The sequence below is a fragment of the Arachis hypogaea genome, chromosome 13 (assembly GCF_003086295.3).
Source record: "Arachis hypogaea cultivar Tifrunner chromosome 13, arahy.Tifrunner.gnm2.J5K5, whole genome shotgun sequence".
Lineage (NCBI taxonomy): Eukaryota > Viridiplantae > Streptophyta > Magnoliopsida > Fabales > Fabaceae > Arachis > Arachis hypogaea.
In genome coordinates, this window is record NC_092048.1 from 12,426,281 (window position 1) to 12,433,983 (window position 7,703).

Below are 7,703 nucleotides of genomic sequence, written 5' to 3' on the forward strand. Positions count from 1 at the left end.
ATTCGACTTATCAAAGTTGATACTCAGACCCGACATCAGCTCAAAGCACCTCAACAACCTCTTATAATTCACAATCGTGTCTGTCTCCGGATGACAGAACAATATGGTATCATCTGTGAACTGGAGATCTGATAATTCGATATGATCTCTCCCTACTAGTAGCGGAGCAATGCGTCCATTCCTAACAGCTTCCCCCAACATCCGATGTAGAACATCGACCACAAGCACAAACAAAAGCGGTGACAGAGGATCCCCTTGCCTCAGGCCCCTCTCTATATTGAACGGCTTGGATGGGGACCTGTTTACGAGAACTGACATAGTAGCTGTGCTGACACACTCCCTTACCTAACTCCTCCATCTTTGACCAAAACCCATCTTCTGTAACACAAGATCAACAAAGCTCCATCTGACTTTATCATACGCTTTTTGGAAATCCAACTTGATTATAGCCGATTTTTTCCTTCGCGTCTTAAGCCAATGAACCGTCTCACATGCTATAGCGCCCCATCATGAATTTTCCTGCCTTTGACGAACGCAGTCTGAGTCTCTCCTACCAGTCCCGGCATAACTGAGCTCATCCTTCTGACTAAGACCTTCGAAATCACCTTATACACACATCCCACCATACTAATCGGCCTGAAGTCCCGGATCTCCTTAACACCCACAAACTTTGGGGCTAGCGTCACCCACGTGACATTCACATCCGCGGGTAACTTGGCACTTTCGAAGAATCCCAACACTGCTGTAGTGAACTCCTGTCCAATATCTTCCCAACACTGCTTAATAAAGTTCAAGTTGTACCCATCACTACCGGGCGCCTTATACGAGTCACAGTTCCACACTGCCTCTCTGATCTCCTCCACAGTCGGCACTACCTCCAGTGCCTCAGCCTCCTCCCTATCAATCTGCTTTACCAATCCCTCCCTAATCCCAATCCTCAGAGCATATTCCTGCCTATACAGATCCTTGTAGAACACCCTAATTGCAATCTTTATTCTTGCCTGATTCCTTACTATGCGTCCATGAATCATCAGTGCATCAATTCTATTATTCCGCCTTCTAGATGAAGCAATGTTATGAAAATACCTGGTATTCTTATCCATGTTCGTAGCGTGTTTGGACCGAGACATCTGCTTCCAGTGGAGCTCCTTCCTAGTGTACCATCTTCCACAGAAGCTCACCAACGCCTTCCTTCTAGCCTCCGTCGTACCATCATAGACCCCCTCACTAACCATAGTATCAAGCTTCTTTAGTTCATCTTCAAACATCATCAGTCTCTTATCCATATCACTGAAGTTATCCTTGTGCCATTTCCTCAACGGTGTAGTCAACGCCTTCAGTTTACATGGGAACGGAGCATTTCCCAATCTTCTCCATTCAGTTTTGACCATCCTCAGAAAGCCCGCATGCGTAAACCAAGAATCCAGACTTCTGAAAGGACGAGGGCCTCCTCTTGCCCTTGCATCTTCCACAATCAATGGGCAGTGATCGGACAACCCTCTTGGGCCCCCCTTAAGGCGAATATCAGGAACCTTCTCAGCCCATTCGATGTTGATCAGAACCCTGTCAATCCTACTACAAGATTGACCCCTGAACCAGGTGAATTGTCTGTCCGAAAGGGGTAAATCTATTAACTACATGTCATGTATCCACTCCTTAAACTCTTCCGCCGTTGCCAGTAAACTATTCATCCCTTTGCGATCCTCCACTTACAGTATCTCATTAAAGTCACTAAACAAGCAGAAAGGAAACTTGGCAAAGCACCGTAATATAACTCAACTCTTCCCAAACCACTCGTTTCCCCTCCCTGCCATGCGCTCCATACACCAAGCAAAACGCACAATGAAAGTTCAGCTTTGTTAGCACTCCTTCAACGCACAACCACCTCTCCCCTTTATAACAATTACGTTTTTGAAAAACAAGTCATCCCACATTAGTAGCAAGCCCCCGGTTGCCCCTACCGACTCCACACACTCCCACCCAACATCACCACTTCCCCAAATTCTTGCAACATCATATTTAATGATCACCTCCCTCTTCGTTTCAAGCAAACCTAGCATACTTAAATTATAATTTCTCTTCAATGACTTCACCATACTCACTTTTCCGTCACCCCTCAACCCCCTAATATTCCAACAGCTTATAGTCATGGAATCACACTTTTACTCACCTTATTTTTATTCTTCGGACGACACCTTCTCGCCTTCTCTTTCTGTTTCGCCAGCTTTCTTTTTACAGCTATTTTTTCATTCTGGGCTTGCAAGATACTCATAATGTCCTCTTCTTCATCGCACAAAACCGCGCCCGACTCCACTGCCAGCGCCCAAGTTTTCTCATTTCCTTTACCTGTTCGTCCTCCTTCAAAAGTCCGGCCTCGTCCTCCCCAGCTTGTCACCACTCCCCTGTTTCAGATTCAGCCCCTGTTCCCATAGAATTCACGCCATTAACCATGCCTTGGGAGTCCACATTCACCCTTGTTCCCAAAATGTTCACACCAATATCCATACCTTGGGATACTACTTTCCCTTCCAGCTTTCCATCCCCGAGCATCTCCTTCCGGCTTCTTTGTTCCAGGTTCCCCGCGCCAGCCATAGAGGTCCCACCGGCCTGTTCCTCTTCGTCCGAGGCCATCAGCGTCTGCACCATAGCGCCCCCGTAGGTGGTTTGCCCAGCCATCCTCACCGCCACCCAATCCTCGACAGCCACCCCTATTGTGTGCAGCGCAGCGACCTTCGGATCTGGCCCTGGATCTCGGGTCCCAGTCTCCGCCAGGCGTCGTGCGGCCGGCCTCTCCCTCCCCGTTTCGGCCTTAGCTCCATCAATGGAGTCGTCAGACGCAGCCGTTCCCTCCACCCCCTCCTGAGTCACGGGGCGTATCCTCCTGCAACCAGACCGCCCCACCGCCTCAATGGAGTGGATCCCATCAACCTGGTCCTCCAACCTCAGGCCCAAATCAAGCCCAGCAAGCACCCCACTTCTCTTAGTCCAGCACACACAATTTCGCGCCTTGCTTCCTTCTTATTTTGTTGATGGGCTACCTTGCCTCAAGCTCAAATCAGACTCCTCAAAGTTGCATGGTAGAGTAGGATCATGCAAGGGCTGGCCCACATTATCAATAACCCATGGCCTACCAACCCTTTCAATAGCTCCGTCCCTGTTCAGGCAGTCTTGCGTAACCGTCTTCTCAGAGTCTGTTGCTTCTCTCCCACCAGATCCCTGAATTTCTGCCATTCGATGATCTTGGGTACAACTAACAGAATCCGTTTCATCCCTCTCTCCTTTGAATTTTGAAAAATCAACGGTAATATCATTCAACAACACCTCCTGAATTACGATTCTGTCCTTCTCATCGTCCACCACCTTTGATCCAAAACAAATCAGGGCGGCCGCCAGGTCACATTGCATAGCCATCCTCGTCCGGCTAGTGGCCCCCATATCAACAATTCTGTTCGCCGCATCTACGGTATGGCTCCCCACCAAACTCTCTGCCCCACCACCATCCACTTCCATCTCCCTCACAAAGACCTCAAACCCAGCATTCCCAACAGTAATATGAACCCATTCTCTGATGACCTCAAACACACATGTATCAACCTGAACCCTCCCTGCCCTGAAGGATGCACCTGGCTCTGTCGGTACAGCACATCGAAGCACTTCACCCCACTGTCTCCCAATCAACTTAAACGTCTCCGGCGCCCATGCATGCAAAGGCACACCGCAGCACTCTAGCCAGACTTTTCGAGTATCGCAACGATCCGCCTCTTCCCACCGCCAGATTCTATGGAAGAATTGCAGCAAAGTATCCATCTTATATGTAAAAACATCATCTGCCTGTTTCATCGTATGAAAAATCAATAGCACTTTTGATGCCCATATCTCTCTCACATCCACTATCTGAGGCATATTTTTGCATACAATGCTCTTCAATGACTTCATGTCTGGTGGCGTTAACGTTTTCCCTACTAAGCTCCTTCCCAGCCACTCCATATTCACATCCACTGTGGGCACGTTGATCCTTTTCGTACATCGACTCTCCTGTTGCATTACCGGTGAGCCACTCCCTGCCACTTCCACCACTGCATGGGCAGTAACCACTTCTTTTCCATGATGCCTTTTCACTGATCCTCCCTCTCGATGTCGTCTCAATGCTCCATGCCCCTGCTGCTCCTTCACCTGCATTTGTCTCCTAAACTTGGCTTCACCCACCGATAACACTTTACCACGCAACCTCCAGTGATTCATATCCGCAATAGCTTTCAGAGCACCCCCTTTCGTCGTGTACCGAACAAAAGTAAACAAATAGATCGTGTCCACTTTATGTTTCCGGCAGAGATAGATGTCGTTAATTCTTCCCGTCCATCCGAACAAGTGATATAGTTCCCTCCTTGAGATATCTTCCGGTAAATTATCCACTAACACAGAGAAAGACTCATTTTCCAATCGCTGATATTCTTCTCTATTCCAGACCCTCAGATCCTTTGGATGTGGCTGCATAAACCTAGCTCCACCCCTCCTCATGTTCTTTTTAGTCTACGCTTCGATTTCAACTGCTTTCCTAGCTAAGTTATAAGCCATCACACTAACAAGAACAGATGATTATTTTGATTAAATTGTGTTTAGTTATATATAATTAAAATATGTTAGATGTTCAATTTATTAGATATGCGAATGATTATTTTTATCCTTAAATGGATGGTTATTTTCACAATGAGTGAGCGACGCCAGTGATGACGTGTGTAGGGGTGACTGCCAGTTAGAAAAGAAGAGGATATTGAAGTGAAATGCTTTAATAAATTAGGGTTTATAATGGTTATTTTTTTTGAAATATCTAAATAGATTTTTTTTATTTAGGTCATTTGTGGAGTGTTTTTTATTTTTTATATGTATTTGGATTAAATTTTTAACGTATTATTCACATTATTTAGATTTTTCATTGTCTCCGTAGCGGAATTGAATAATATGGGGAGGAGGAATTCCATGATTTCATCCCCACGTCTAATCCCATTTTAATATTTTTTTTTTCATTTTCATCTTCATTTTATTCAAAAAATATTTTTTTTAATTTTTCATCTTCATTTTATTCAAAAAAATAATTTTTTTAATGTATGAAAATTTTGAGAATTACAAGAGTGATTGTGTTTAGGGATGACAATGTGGGAGAAAGTATGGGAAACAATGCTAATTGTGAATGTATACTATTGATTTAAAAAGAAAGGTAAAATTAAAAATAAAAATTAGATTATTAATTAATATTTAATTTTAAATTTCAAAATTTTAAAAATTATGATTAGTATTTAAATCTATTTACACTACATACGGTTATTTTTAATCTTATTATAACTTTCAATACACGTCTAAAATTCGCTGTCATCTTCTTCAATCTTCACCTCGCGCCGCTGCACTCTCCGTCGGCCATCCCAATGCCGCCGCATCCTCTCGCCTCCACCTCCGCAGGTCAGCCCGACGCACCTCGCCATACGACGCTCAGCCCAATGCTACTGCCACTGTTTTCGCACCGCTCTCTCCTGGTGGCGTTGTTGCGGTGTTGCACAATCCTCTCGTGGAGTTGCTGCTGCATTGTGCCAGTTTATCGTTCTGAGGCACTATAATTTCTGGTAAAAATCGTTGGAGAGTGAATCATCAATGGAGACATCAATCTATTCATCCCATCGTCCAAGTTGTTGCTGCCGGATGTGACATGGTAACATTCCAACTTTTTCTCAAGTAATCTTCTTTATTCGTTTCTCATTCTCCTAACCCTTCCATAAATTTCATGTTTTCATTTAGCTGGAGATTGAAAAAATGTGGTAACATGTATGTACATGACATGACATACAGAAAGGTGAAAAACAAGATAATATTTGAAAGGCATAAAGAATGCGGGTCACCTGGTTCACATGGAGAGATCCTGTGCATTCAATACTTCTCAATCATTTAATATTAATTCAATGGCCAGTTTAAGATGGTTATTTTAGTAGGTATGATGATGGTTATTTTAATTGTTATATGTGGATAATTATTTTGATTAGATTGTGTTTAGTTATATATAATTAAAATATGTTAGATGTTCAATTTATTAGATATGCGAATGATTATTTTTATCCTTAAATTGATGGTTATTTTCACAATGGGTGAGCGACGCCAGTGACGAAGTGTGTGGGGTGACAGCAGTTGGGAAAGAAGATATTGGAGTGAAATGCTTTAATAAATTAGAGTTTAGAATGGTTATTTTTTTGAAATTATTGAATGAATTTTTTTTATTTAGATCATTTATAAAGTGTTTTTTATTTTTTATATGTATTTGGATTAAATTTGCAACGCATTATTTACATTATTTATAGTTTTCATTGTCTCCTTAGCAAAATTGAATTATATGGGGAGAAAAAATTCCATGATTTCATCTCACATCTAATCCCATTTTGATATCTCTTTTCATTTTCATCTCCATTTTATTCAAAAAAAAATGATTTTTTTAATTGATATAATTAAAGTATAATTTTTTATTATATATTTTTTGGTGATGCTATATGCACAAACATTTTTAGTAACAAGTTCAATCAAATTAATATAAGTCCATCAAACATGAAAAAAAAAAAGATAAAGAGAAAAAAAAAGAAGAGAAGAAAAGACTAAACAGTGGTGAAAGAAAAACAACAAGAACTAAAAAGGAGGAGGAGGCAATGTTAGAGCGAACCACATTAAAAAAAGAAGTAAGCAAAAAAAAAAAGGATAATAATAAAAAAAAAAAACCAATAACGCATATACACTTACAAAGAAAAAATGCATTGCGACTTAATTAGAGATTTAGTTTAAAAGACATCTGAATGTCTAACTACATTTTTTAAGTAAGAATATAAGATCAAAAAAATACAAATAAAAAAATATTAAACGATAAAAAAGTTACCCTTACACTTAACAAGATCAATAAAAGAAAGAAAGCCCTCCTTACTCTTATTCTCATATAGAAAAAGCGTTTCTTGCATTTTAATATATATGTAATAGAAATTACATTAAAATATTTCTATAAATTTCCGCCTTTATGATTATCATCGTCAACTCTACTTATGTTTTTAATTACTCTAAACCATTTATTTACTTGTTTCTAAAAAAACAAAACTCAATTTTATTATTATGCAACTATAAATTAACGTTGCTAATAGAACTAATATTGGTCAAGTTCTTCAATAATGGAATAACATTACAAATAAATCTCTATACCTAAGAAAGTAAGAATTGGATAAGCTTATGATAACTACTTTGTTTCTTTCATTTTGGTTTGTTATAGTCTCTCTCATGAATCAATTTAGATCCATACTACAATGCATCCCAATTACGAATTAGTTGGTGGGTTGGCCCAACTCAGAATTCATCCCTACTACAAATTCAGTTTTTTCTTCTTTTTAATTATTGATCGTGCACTTGTACGCTTATTTTAGGAAAGTATTTAATATTTTTAGTAAGTTAGCCCAACTGAAAATCCATCCCTACCTAGGGCCGAAAAAAAAAATTCCCTACTACATATGAATATTATTAAAAAAAACTTAGTGTTTTTTCAATCTTAAAAAAAAATATTTTTTCCTTTTTTTTTAAGTAGGAATTGAATAGTACTTAATATTTTTACTTGAATGATTTAAATAATAATGAAAGTAATAATAATTTGGTTTTAATATAAACGAAAAATGGCAAATAGAAACTACAAAAAA